This window comes from Channa argus, chromosome 18, assembly GCF_033026475.1.
Source record: "Channa argus isolate prfri chromosome 18, Channa argus male v1.0, whole genome shotgun sequence".
Taxonomy (NCBI): domain Eukaryota; kingdom Metazoa; phylum Chordata; class Actinopteri; order Anabantiformes; family Channidae; genus Channa; species Channa argus.
The window spans coordinates 12799070-12814150 of NC_090214.1; positions in this window are offsets into that span (position 1 = coordinate 12799070).

Here is a 15081-nt window from a genome sequence, read left to right on the forward strand (position 1 = left end):
AAAGAACTGTCAGGTTTCAAACGTGACCACATGAGCTGCAGTGAAAACTGATGCACAGAACGCTAATGTAAGAGCAACACTCCAAGCAGAGACAACAAATTGAGAAAGTGCTACTTTAGCTATCTACTTAGTGCTATTGCCTGCACACCTCTTCAAATAAGATATTGATGAGACGCATCAGAAAATGAACTTAGTTGAGTAAATAAGATTTGCACCTGATTTGGTGGCTGATTTTGTATTTATTTACATTTTTAAATTAAAATCATTTCAGTGGGAGGATGCTGGATCGAAACTGGAATGGTAGACTGACTATTACAATTCATGGTTAAATATTACAAGTTGAAGTTTTAAAAATGACTATACAGTGTAATCAAGGCTAAACTGCACTCTTTATGCAAATATTTTTGCCTATTTTTCATATGTTTTCCTATTCCTTAAAAGGACTTGTCTCCCTGCCTAGTACTGCAGCCTACTGGCAGAGGTGGTACAAGTACACAAGTAAAAGTGGTGTATTTGCCTAAAAAAATAAGTCGTTAGGTAGAAGTACCACTTCAAATTCTTTAAGTACAAACTAAATGTTCAAAAGTACAATAAGAAAAATGTATTTTAAATTGTACTGAATTTAATCCTGTTGATAACAGATGTACAGTTGAGTGCATGATTAATTTTGAAATAAGAGTAAAACATAAAAAGTTTTTAATATAAAAAATGTATTAGTAAAATTATGAAAATTGCAGAAGTGCAAAATGTTATGCAGATGAAAAAAATTGGTGGTTTTACTCTTTTCAAAATAAGGGGATGCAAATTTCTGCACAGAAATGTAAAAAGTAAAAGTATTTATGAAAAAATATGGGCCAAATTTATATAGAAACTTGTGCGGAATGAACAGCAGTAGCTGGTAAAATCTTTTTATGTATCGGCCGGTGGTCTAAATTTGAAAAATTAAACTAGCTATAGCTAGATAAATGTAGTGGAGTACAATTAGTAAAAATAGCTGAAAATGTAAATACTCTAGTAAAGTACCAAAAATTGTACTTAAGTACAGTATTTGAGTAAATGTGCTTACAGCAGTTACTTACACGTACCACCTCTGCATAGTGGCATATGCTCAACATCCTCCCAACCAGTCAGAAATACAGACTGAGGGAACCAGAGATGTGTTATATTAAACTTTGTGAAGAGTACAAAAATACAGCTTTATCACACTTATGGGCCTACTACAAATTCACACACACACACAGAGAGAGAGAGAGAGAGCTATGGATCACATACACTGATGGATGCTTAATCCCACTTTATTGATGTGTCCTATAATGAGCTTTTTCAATCTCCCATTCTCCCTGGGGAACGCAGACTTACATCAGCTAATTAATGAGCACACGGGAGGAATTCAGGTCACAAGAAGGGCCAGGAGATGAGAATGAGAGGGGAATAAGCAGCACTGCCTTCAATCAATACATCAGGGAGAAATAGAGAGGCTGAAAAATGGGGCAAACGTGTACAGGTGTCCCTTTACATTAGAGTCCTTTGACAGAGAAAATAGTGAACAAGTGAAGCCACAGTGCTGTGTGTTGTCAAACGATGACCCCACTCTGGACTGAACTACTGTGACAAGCGGATTTGGTGATCCTTTTATGGAAAAGAGTGAAAATGGGGGCGGGAAAGGAGGATAAGTTTCCACTGCTTGATAATTTGGTTTATAGAAAGCCACGTATAATGCTCCACGGCAACACGTATCTCTCCATCTCTTCATCCATACAGTTCTGCTCTTTTCAGTACATCTCTATGATATCCTCACCTCCCACTCTCCGTCTCTTTGCTGGAAGATTTTGAAAAACAAAAATGGTGACAAAATGGACTTAACAGGTAAGTACTTGTACTTACTTGTACTTTGGTCTGCTGCTGTGGAAGTACCTCTGTGATGCGTAAACATTAAACTATCTTCCAAACACAGAAATGGAGATTTTCTCCAACGTGGGTGATTACAGATTTATTAAATTAAAGTACAGTTTGTAACAAAGAGGACAAAAATTACCTGCACAATACTGTCTCACTACTACAGCACCATGAGAATATTTTTATACCCTTTTCTTAAGATGATGTCCTCCTGCAACAAAATCTGACTGGACTTCCTGTTTTTACATCTTGGATGTGGGTTCAGGTTGGACTACACTTGAGATTCTCCACAATAACACAAAAATAATTTCTCCCTGATTTGAAGGGCCAAGGGCTTTTGTAAACCTTCATACGTCAGTATGTCTACGTCATACATAACGTGCTTTGTTCCAGGACAGAAACCGCAGCAGCAAATAGAAACGTTCCCCCTGCTTAGAGAAAATCTATTGATGGATGCGCTTCTAGTAACTGCCGCACTGAGACTCATTTGAGGCAAAACTGTGTCCATGGCTGCAGACTAATTTCTGGGACTGTCTGTCTGGGTAGTGTTTTATTGCACATAATCTGTTGTGTGTGTGTTTGATGTTCCTGTCTGCAGTTTAGCACAGATGCAAATTAAATGTTTTCAATACTATTCTTGTAATGGCCGAGGCTTGTCATAGGTGTGAAGCAGTATCTTTTATATTTTTAAAATATACATGGACACACAAATGAGAACATTTTAACAATAAAAGGTTACTAGACTAGAAATTTTTAAATGACGTATTTTGGGCTGTTGTTAAGAACTATTTTATTGTACAACCCCAATTAGAAAGAAGTTTGGACGATTTGTAAAACCTGAAAAAAAAAAAAACAGAATGCAATGATTTTCAAATCTTATCAACCCAAATTTTATTCCAACGGAAAAACATATCAGATGTTAAGACTGAGACATTTTACCATTTAATGGAAAATATTAGCTCATTTTGACTTTGATGGCAGCAGCACATTGAAAAAAAGTTGAAACAGGGTGATGTTTACCATTGTTTAGCATCCCCTCTTCTTTTAACAACTGTCTGTAAACATCTGGGAAGTGAGGAGACCAGTTGCTGTAGTTTTAGAAGAGGAATGTTGTCCCCTTCTTGTCTGATGCAGGATTCTAGCTGCTCAACAGTCCTGGGCTGTTGTTGCTGGATTTTTTATTTTATGATGCGCCGAATGTTTCCTATTGGTGAAAGGTCTTGACTGCAGGCAGGGCAGTTCAGCTCCCAGACTCTTCTCCTGCTAAGTATGGTACAGTATGTGGCTTAGCATTGTCTTGTTGAAATAATTAAGGCCTTCCCTGAAAGAGGTGCTGTCTGGGAGGATATGTTGCTCTAAAAGCTCTACGTACTTTTCAGCATTGATGGTTTTTCCAGATGCGTAAGTTGTCCACATCATAGGCACTAATGCACCCCCATACTATCAGAGATGCGGGCTTTGAACTGTCTGCCGATAACAAGCTTGATGGCCCCTCTCCTCTTTAGTTCGCGGGACATCAATGGTTTCCAAACGGAATTTCAAATTTTTATTAATCTGACCACAGAACAGTTTTCCATTTTGCCTCAAACCATTTTAAATGTGCTCATGCAAGTGTTTCTGGACCATGTTCACATATGGCTTCTTCTTTCCATTATACAGATTTAACTTACATTTGTGGATTGCACAGCAAAACTGTGTTTACAGACAGTGATTTCTGGAAGTGTTCCTGAGCCCTTGCAGTGATGTCCAGTAGAGAATTTAATGCAGTGCTGCCTGAAGGCCCAAAGATCACACGCATCCAGTTTTGACCTTTGTCCTCATCCCTTGTGCACAGAGATTCCTCCTGATTCTCTGAATCTTTTGATGATAGTGGGATCTTCAAAATCTTTGCAGTTTTACATTGAGGAACATTTTCTGAAATTGTTTCACAATTTGTAGATGCAGTTTGTCGCCGATTGGTGAACATTTTTCCATCTGAAATGCTTTTTTTATACACAGTCACGTTACTGAGCTGTTGCCAATTAACCTAATTAGTTGTCAAATTTTTTTTATTTGCTGCAAGTACCATTAAGTGGGCTGTGCAATCATTTTATTTTGTGCCTAGTTTTCTTATCTCGTTGTCATGTTACTGAAAGCAAAGTTAGAAAAGGTAAACACACGGTAAGTACATAAAGTAGATTTGACATCCTAGTGTTAGAATAAAAATTACAGGATTATTTTGTGTTTCTCTCTTTATGTTTATGTAATTTAACCCTTAGATGCACGAGTGACTGAACTCTGCACTCTTCCATAAGTGGGTCAAAAATGATCCCTGTTAGAATCTGTGTTTTTATGCCACTTTTTTCATTTTGGATACAAAATAATTATTTGTATTTTATTTTGTATTATATGCTTGTGATTTCATGTTTGAAATATTTTTATTTTTCACTTTTTTAACATTTTAAAATTTTGAGATTTTTAAAAGGAAATTACAGAGCAGCAATAGAACAATGACACCATCTTTTGTGTTGGTGTCTTTACACTGTTGCTTCTTATTCACCTATTCACACACACACACACTCTCTAGGAATTGATCCACTGACCCTGTAGAAGACCAACATAGTGTACACAGTCTAGTGCAGTGAATGTGTTCAGAGCTCCACACTGGAGAAACTAAGTGTCTATCGCCTGGCACGGAAGGGGCATTGAACCTCAGCATTGAACCTGAATCTGAGGGACACTGGGAAAACACCATGTACATAGTTTGGACAAAGAAGAAAAATGGTATGAGAGAGGCTGAGCCATTTATGTTCCGATGGAAAAACAGAAGAAGAGGTCTCAGGCAGAATCTGTCTCCTATTTTTCATGCTGCCCTTTCATCCATCCCCAGGAAGATTAAAATCACTTCACACAGACACTCCTAGAGATCTCTTCTAAGGGGATGACAGAGTTGTGATTGTTACATCACTATTGTGCACTTAATATGGGCTCCATACAGGTCAGATAGGAAACAAAGACCACACTGGAGGATATACAGTTTTCCTTAGACTTAAGAAACAACTGGGATAAGTAACAACATTTATCATGTTCATCATGAATGATATACACAGTGCATAAAATATGACTCTGTAAGTGACAAAGCAAAAACTGAAACTTCACTTAAGAAATGTGTGTCATGTAGAGAACATAAGTGTCATGTAAGGCCCAGATTTATTTAGTGTGAAAGATCCAAGGTCCAGTAAACAAAGTAATTCTTCACTAAATACTCGTCTCAGTTTACTTTGTCAGCTCTGGGCTCAGCAGGGTCCCAGAAATTTAAGATTCTTTCTGTTGCCTCTAGAATTTCTTTGTCAATCTGTCTCAGTGTGACTCAACTGATCACACACCAAGCCTGTGCAGGATGAAGCAATGAGACAAATATGCCTGTTGTACCAGCACAGATGCAGTAACCATGCAGTTGTTGCTTTCAGGCTTTTTATCAGTCAGTGTATGTGGGCCCACAGAGGCGATGATTCATATATATACTGTATATATATTTTTTTTACATAACTTAATAAATTCTATCTCTCAGGCACACATACATAGGATGCTTAATCATTTGCAGTAAACGTAATGAAATACTTAAGTACTAACTGCACACACTGCTCTTCCATGGAGTACACCACTTAAGCACATTTGTGTTAATGCACACGGCAAACCAAACACATCATCACACACTACTAACACACTCAGTCAACTACCTCTGATCACAGTGACAAAATGTATAAATATAGCTGAAATTTCTAGTCCACCTGTGAGCACATGAAATGACAGAGTATTTCTAGAGTATTACTGTCTGAGAGGAACTGAATTTATAAATTCAGTAATTTATAAATGTATATATCAATACAGTATGAAATGCGTTTATTCTTAACTGATCAAAGGACAAGAAGCATAAGGCACAAAGTACTGTCTGATGGAATAAAAAGGACAGTTAATGCACAAATACATTTTGTGTCAATTATATCTGATGATGTACAGCACTATTACAATGTATTTTTATTCTCTTTGATTTCATACAAAAACTACTAAATATCAGTATTAGTTTTATAAACATTAAAAAACATGCATGTGTAAGGTTTCCCCACAGAAAAACCTTGCACATTCATGTTTTGTAATGCTCATAAATCAATAATCTTAGTAAAAAGCTTTACTTTATTTTTAAATGTTCAGCTTTTAGTGTAAGGGCCCTAACCCTAAACCTAACCCCATGTCAACATTATCAAATACTGTAGTGGATCTCGTTTACATTTACACAAACTAAACCACATCAATGTCACGTTTGTGAAGTAATGACTGCAACAGTCAAAGCCTCTGAGACTGAGCTAAAATTTAATACAAGATTCTTAATTTAGAACAGCAAACAAACGCATGCCTTAGAGGTGTCGTGTTACTTATTGCCAGAGATGGATAGACTCCTGCCAAACAAAATGAAGACTTCTCTGACCCGAGAATTTGATTAATTTGCAATCATGGAAGGTATAGTTTCTTAATTGTCCAGCCGGATGTTAATATACAATAACGCATCACTGTGGCTTCTGTGTGTCGAATTGTCTGTCAACAGTGTGACAGTTCACATTTTCACACAGAAATTTTAATTGTCTGTACGTCTGTCAGAAAAGTAATGTTAATGTCACTCAGTGTCAAATAGGTACAATACTTAGTTTAACATATTACTGTGCTATCAATTTTTAATTGGTCTTAAAGTACAGCTGAGATTGATGGTGATACACCCACATCCTCCTGACTCAACTTTCAAACTTTAATAGAACAAACTTGAGACATAAAAATCATCAACATCAACTTTCCATGGACATATATAATACAGCATGATTTTATTTTTAGTTGCCAGCTGAAAATAAAATCATACCCTCAATGGTAGCATATGTGGTCCGGGATATGCATCTGCAGAGACCCAGTAGGAATAGGAGTATGGCTACAGATATGTGTGTGGGAGTGCAGGGCCTCTGAGCTGTGTAATACAACAAACACCCAGCTATCAGAGGTCACGATGAATACAAAGATGGAGTCACAGCCAGGGTTGATCCTGCATAAGGTCTGGGCAGAGCTGTTGCTTCTCTCAGCTGTCTGCCATGCTAATAATAACCTGCTAACATTGCTGATTGGAAGCACGAGGTGAGAGCACCTCACTGTCCAAGTACGTCACCGGTGTTTGCAGCTGCTAAAAGAATAACTTTTCTACAGATAGAAATGGGGCCATGGGCTTTAATATTCTTTAAACCCAACAGGATCCAGTAGAGAATGCAATGACGTGAAACGTATTTTTATACCAAGTTTGCTTCAGTCAGATGTATTTTGGGGTTGGATTTAGACAAATGCAAGACAAATCAAGACTGATGACTTGTAGTGACGTTCACCTTTATAGTCTGTGGAAAAACTCCCTTTCAGCTCAGCTTGGCAGCTTAGTGAGTGTTCTGTAGAAAACTGTAAGTGATTGTCTTTGCCAGTTGAGTCAGAAATGGACCTCCATGCTTTTGAGGTCACAGATCAACAGTGAGACTAATGTTAGAGTCATGGTACTCTTTAAGAAGAAAAGCTTAGATATGGATATGATCAAGTCCGAGGAAAGTGAATTTTTCCCTTCGATGTTTTAGACTCAATTCGTCAATTGTGTATTTTGGTGGTAACATTTTAGGCAGCTTTTGTAAAAAGGTAGGAGCACCCCAGATTTTAGCCACCGCTAAATACTGACAGCATTCTTTAATGTCTCTGTAGAATTGCCCTTGCCTTTGCCCTTGAGACTGGTGGAGGAGAAGGAAATGTGTGTGTGTGTGTGTGTGTGTGTGTGTGTGTGTGTGTGTGTGTGTGTAGGTGTGTGTGTGTGTGTGTGTGTGTGTGTGTGTGTGTGTGTGTGTGTGTGTGTGTGTGTGTGTGTGTGTGTGTGTGTGTACAGAGTTCACAGCCTGTCAGCACCAGGTTCTCCAATATTTCACCCACCCAGTTTTCCAATGGCCGCTCGTTTATCAATTTGTTCTCTCTCACTTCACTCTCCTGTTCATGCGATTCTGAGCTGGATGGACTGTCACCACCAACCCCCTCCTCTTCAACTTAGTCTTCACTGGATTTTACTCTCCTCCCCTCTTCCTACAGTAAAGGATCTGTTTCTCTGCCTCTCATTGTTTGCCAACCCACAGAGATCTGAGCCCTGTTGGCAGGGCTGCCCTGAGAGGCATTAGGTCAGAGTGAGTGAGAAACCAAGTCAGAAAGAAATGACCTTTTCCCAGCCGAGCAGCCAGAGAGAGCCGGGAAGCAAAGGGGCTTAATCAGATCAATGTGCCCTTTGTCATCTTGCTGTCTGCTCTGTCAGTCTGTGTATCTGTCGGCCATTTGTTGTCTGTCTGCTCCACAGTGTATTTATTTCTGTGTGTCATCCATCTGGCTGTTTACCTGCCTTTCAATCTACCTGATCCGTTTTACCTGTGAAACCACAGGTGTCACGTCAGCACCCTTTCTATAGTACCTGAAGGATATTTTTGGTGTTTATGCATTTAACTTTCTTTTTAAATATTAGAGTATCTGCCATATGAAAAGGCCTTGAGGCTGGATAATAGTTCAGTATGAATAATTTGATGTATAATAATAAAATTAGCATTTAATTGCAATTATTTTTCTATTATGTGTAATTCAGGTGTAATTCTATATTTACATTAGTATAATTACCAACTCAGTTTAGCATACTAATTAGCACTAAGTACTGTATAAAAGTCAGGGAGGATCACAAAAGTCATTAGGCTGCCTCTCTGGAAACCATTCATCCATGCATCCGTGGTACTTATTCAAGCTGTTGTTTGGAGAGAGGTGAGGTACGCTGTGGACAGGTTGCCACTCTATCCCAGGGCTTGGCAATAAATCCTAAAAGTCTTTAAGATTCCTGCTCTAAGCACCAAGAATGTCTGTAGTTTCTCGACAACTTAAACGAAATCTTGAGCACTTAGGACCGAGCTGTTGACCGACCAACAATTAATACTGCCGTTCAAAAATGGCTAGAAACTACCATGGTGTTTGGGCCATGAATTCATGTTCTTTAAGCATCCTTTTTAATGTCATGATACTGATCGCAACCATATCCACCCAGACTTACAGAAGTCTTAACGGCCTTCATGGTGAAAGAAAAATCTGACAGAGAAAACTGCTTTTATCCAGTAGAAGTGGACCCAGTTCTCTAAGAAATTAGTTTATACCCACAGAGCTGCTGCACACAGTGCCATGCTGTCCACAACCCACTGCGTCTTACTCACATTTGTGTGTGTTTTGTGAGATTTCTCTACCCATATGTCACTTCACACATCATGGTCTGTATGTGTGCTGTTTTCGCTCTTCTCGTCTACGACTTGTCTTCTCTATGGCTGTCACTTAGTGTCTTTCTGTATACATTTGTGCATATATGCCTGTATCTCCAGATGTCTCTCCCTCTGTCTGCCTGTATGTTGCTGTGGAGGGAGTATAGCTGCAGCACAAGACAGACATATGCTTTCTGGCACTTTGGATTCACTTCCAACTTTATCATAATGTACACGGAGCAGCAGTAAATCACTCCTCACCCTGAAAAGGACACATTGTTCCTGATGCTTTTTTGTATGCACCAGTGCTCTTAAAGTACAGGCCAGTGGGTTTGTGAATGTGAAAAGAAAATCTATTGCCAGCTGATGCCTGGTGACATCACTGAGATTTAGTCTTTAGCATTCCTTCCCTCTCCTGAATGAATCTCACAACAGAGACAAACAGGCCTCCATAGCTCTTCATTCAGCCTCTGGGAGGACAGCCAGCCTTGGCTGCAGTCTCGCATTAATCTGCAGTGTAACACCAGTGTACCGTAGAGGAGCCCCATTCACTTTGGGCAAAGCTTAAATATACCCAGTGGATGCTTCCTGAGGAACCACTCAAATTTGTTTACATTCTAATACCTGCTAACTCTGCAGGAGTTACAGCAGAGGGATGCACACAGGGGTGAATGCCTGATAAGACATTAAAAAAAAAAAAAACACATTTCTTATGTTGTAGTCATAAATATTGACAATGTAATAAGCTGTTTTGTGGTCGTGGGATTGTTTTGCAGTTTTACATGGTACAAACACACACCTGAAATATGACATTCCCAGCTTGGCACAGGTGCACTACTGCCATTTTTGCTGCTTAGCAAAACTGTAAGTAGCTCTGGAGCCCTGCTACCTGCTACCTCAAGAGAGGAATTCAAGGCTTCTGTCTTGAGGTAATGCTACTGAGTAGTTACCAAATTTTATAACATGTGTCTGTGCATTCAAAGGTTTAGAAGAGTATATCACATTCATATTTGGTTGTTAAACAGTACAATTTCTACTGCTATGGATTAATACAATGCTTTTCATCGATATGTCATTACGTTTATGCAGTTTTTCTTCCGAGTTTGTAGCTCAAAAACCTGTGCTATTTTTGGCAGCTGATTTGCTGATATCAGATGTCTTGATAGCTGTCTTCGATTATAGTTTTAATAACCATTTTAAAATGGTTATTGCTTAATTTACAGGCATCAACAATGGACTTTCTACAGCCTGTTTCTAACTTTCTATGATTGAAAATGGAATACTTCTTGCCCGTGTGGTTTTAGCTAAACAAGAAAAGCAAATAAACAAGCTAATTAAAGATGCTTTGTTCACATTGCTCATTCAAAACCTTGGCCAGTGAGCAGTTGAAAGACCTTTAGTGAAACTATATTTTTGGAAGGATTGCTTTGAGGGTTGGTACAGCCAATATTCTCAGAGGATGAATATCCTGAACAGTTCAGTCTCTCTCACCTCCATGACTCTTATCATCTGGAGTAGATGAGTTAGATGTTGCCCTAAATTACAATGTGCTTTTTCTATTTCCTATTATCCATACTGTTTCTCCACTTTTATACTCATTATATCCAATCCTTTCCACTTTCCACCCTCTGTCGATTCTTTCTTTAGCTTTCTTTGTCTCTCTAACAGTCTCTCCTTAACTTCTCAGAGTTACCACTGCTCCCCAGCCAGAGAGTTCAGAAATCTATTTAGCACCATAGTGGAAATATGTCTCCTGGGAGTCAGTGTTACGAGCAATTTAGTGAGGATGAAGAAGAGGTGAAATGGAAGAGAGGGGTGTGCTGCTGTACCAAGGTTAAACGAGGTGGAAATAGGCATGGGTGTCACGTACAGAGAAGGCCTTCCCCTCTTCTTTCTCTCTCTGAGTACCACACACACACACACACACACACACACACACACACACACACACACACACACACACACACACACACACACACACACACACACACACAGTAGCTAAACTTAAAAGCCAACACAAATGTCATTAGTTTCAAAGGTGATTCTACATCAGTAATGAGATTGGACGAATGTCCTTGTAGAATTACATCATCCTTTACAACACTGTAAATTCACCTGCTTACACCACAGTAGGCACAGATACATGACAACTTATTGTCTACCACATATAAAAAGAAGTGACTTTTTTTTCACTTTACTTAGACTATTTTTTATTTGTTCTGGACGGCTTCTTATAGAAAGCCTTTGACTGAAGAACAACAGATACTAAGTTTTTGAAGATATTTACTTTTTAAAAGAGATTTCAAAATTTTAATGTTTCATTTAGTTTTTTGTTTGTTTGTTTCTTCTGCAATGTTTTAATGGGAATGGCAGTGCCTTTGATTTAAAGCCAAAACCTGCACTTGATAATGTGTAAGTATGATGTATTTTCACTTCCAGTTTCAGTGTATAAGCCTAAAACCTAAATCAGGTTATATCAGCTTTGCAAGTTGGACAAGTGTCTCCCCCCACTTCAGCAAAGTTACACTGGTCCTGTTAAATGGAGCTTCTCTGTGTCAGTTTCTGAGTTGATTTCTTCCTTCACACTTTCCTCATCTCATGCTCTTTTCATTTGTGCATTCCACATCTCAGCTATACTGTGTTTGTCTGTTGGTTCTGTAGATATCTGGAGGGATTTATTTTGCTGCATTTAAAGCCAACAGAGATCACTACTGTGAAAAGAAATACTGTCAAAATAAATTCCTTAACCATTTTTGTAATAAAACGGTTAAATCTCATGTAGATGTCACAAAATGTGAGAAAATAGGAGAAAAACAGAAAACCTGTCACCCACTAAAAAAATCATCTGGAGTATTATGAGGTTAAAAAAATACAAAAGAGGCCCTGAACTGTTGAGCAGCTGAAATCCTATATTAAACAAGAAAGGATCCAGCAGTTTCCAAAATTGCATTTTAATTAAACCAAGAGCTGTCCCTGTTTTTTGAAACCTGTAACTGAACAATAAACATTTTACTGTTTCAAATATTGTCTTTGTAGTATATATAATAATCAAAAATATGTTTCAAATCATTTAATCATTGCATCATGTTTCTAATTTTATTTTATACAACCTCTCAACTTTTCTTGAAAAAAAAGTCTACATTTTAGCATTTCGTTTCTATTATGTGCCTATTTAATACCTTTCAGCCTCTAATAAGTGATGTTGTCTTTTATCATCACATATTCACCAATGGCACACAGAACTACATTTCACCAAGTACTGTGTGTGAGAAATAACAGCCTCTGCTGTCAGAGATCGTTGCAGCAGAAGATGCTGCTTGACCTTACAACTAGAGGGGCTTTGGCCTGACTCTTCTCTTCTACGCTGTTTGAAAGAGAGCCTGCTTCTGTTTCAGATGACAGAGCTGACAGTGATAACTGCCTTTGTAGAGCAAGCCCTCTCTACAGTGTCCCACCATGCAGAGCTGCATTATGTTGTACACACCCCAATTCAATAATAGCTGGGATGATGAGTTGGACGTAAATAAAAACAGATTTGCAATGATTTGCAAATCTCATCAATCCATATTTTGTTCACAAAAGAACATTGCATAGTGAACTGTGTTCACAGGCAGTGATTTCTGAGCCCATGCAGTGATGTCCAGTAGAGAATCATGCATGTTTTAAATGCGCACAGATTCTCTAAATCTATTGATGATATTATATACTGTAGATGGTGGGATCTTCAAAGTCTTCACAATTTAAACATTTTCTGAAATTGTTCCACAATTTTTAGACGCAGATTGTTGCAGATCGATGAACCTCTGTCCATCTTTACATTCCAGATGTTCTGCTGCTCTGAAATGTACCTTTTATTCCCTGTTGCCAGTTGATTGAATTAGTTATCAAATGTTCCTTCATTTGTTGTTTCATCTGCAGCAATTACTTTTCACTGTTTCCCCAGATCATTTTTGAGATGTGTTGCTGCCTTTAAATTCAAAATAAGCTAATATTTTCCATGAAATGTTTCAATTTTGCAATTTCAACATCTGATATGTGGATATGATAAAATATGGCTTGATGAGATTTGCAAATCACTGCATTCTGTTTTTATTTAGGTTTTACACATCATCCCAACTTTTTCTCAATTGCGGTTGCACTTGCAGTGCTCCTGAAAGAACTTACTGAACAAACTAAGGAGTAGGTCTATTTGTATAAAACTGATTTCAAGAGTAGAGAACATTCTCTCCAAAATAAATGCACAAGTAAGTACTGCTAAAGGAAATCCACAAATAAGCTTTTGATTTAATCCAAGCTTTTGATTTACTGAAAGCATTTGAGAAGATGACGAGTGAGGAATGAAAGTGAGAAGAAAGCAACACAGGGTGATGACTGTGATTTGTCACTCGCTGTGTTGTGGTCCCCTCTCCTCATGCAACTGAATTAAGACCTTTAATCCTCCACATCATCTACAGGATTTCATGGCTCATGTACTGCTGCTATCTGAATGTTACATGGGTGTGGGTGGACAACGTGACAGCGGGGATTCCCGTTAAACAGCCAAAATGACAATTACCATCTCGCCACCTTTGCCCAGCACAGAAGAGACCGGACACTGAGCGATTGCGGGTGAGTCACCCAGAGAGAGACCATGGTTTGGTCCTCTAATGAAGCTCATGTCCACTGCTGATAAATAACAAGGGCTGTCCTTCGTCTCTTGGGAGGTAAGAAGAAAGTGGAGGAAGGCATGGTGTGTAACGGAGATTCACTTTTTAGACATGATGTCCAAATCATCTATCAGGATCTATCAGGAACAGTTAAATGCCCCATCTCTGTTTGTATAACATCTTACTTCATTAACCTGACTATTAAATCCCTGTTTCCCATCTGCCCACTTACTATCCTCTATTTTGAACTCTCTCTCCTTTCTGGATTCTCTCCTTGGGCTCATTTAGGGTCAGCCAGCTTTTTCATACACTCTGCCAAATGCTCTGTCTAGGTTGTTTTCAGCATTAGTATTCATGGCACTTATTTGCTTTTGTGGTTCTCCTTCCAAAGTCTGGATTCAGCCCCATGGAAAGCTACACAGACTATCACTTCAGTTCTTCACAACCAAAACAAAGAACATGCTTCATCTGTATCAATGAGCAGTAAGTAAGAATAATACAATATTTACCCAAAGAAAGCTGTATATATCTATATAAATTATACATTTTGGCTTTTTTTTTTTTTAGCTTTTTAAAGATTTAAATCGTCAGTAGAAATTATTAGGCAAAGGAGTGACCACTATAGGCAGCTTATGAAGAAGCTTATGAAAAGAAGAAAAATATCACCGTCCTTATTTACGGTGGACCCTATGGACAAAACACAAAGCTCAAACATTAGGGAAAAGTGCTGCAAATGGGAAAAAACACACAAAAGAAGATGTTTTGGAATTCACAGCACGTTTCTCTAATGCTTTTACTTGTATCTGCTTTGTCCCATGGGTCACTAAAGTTATCAACACTGGAATAATAACACTTACTAACTGGGATATGAGACATTTGGTATTCACACATTTGGAGCAGTGTTTTTAATAATGAATTACTTCCTTTAAACTTTTTATCCTTTCTTATTAAGTTCACAGTTGATGTAAATGAACAACACACATCTATGCCTGATGATGACTATGGAACACTTTAAAATGACATTGCCATTTTAAATTGAGCAACTTGTCAAAAGGGACATTAACATAATTCCCAATTACTTATTTAGACAGACCAAACAGCTCATTTAAGCTGCTGCTGGCAGCATGTCTGCTCTGTGTAGCAGACGAGTACGAGGCACTGACATCCAGTACAAAATCTGGTGGAGGCTGCAGGCACAGCTCTTGATACGGATCAGCCTA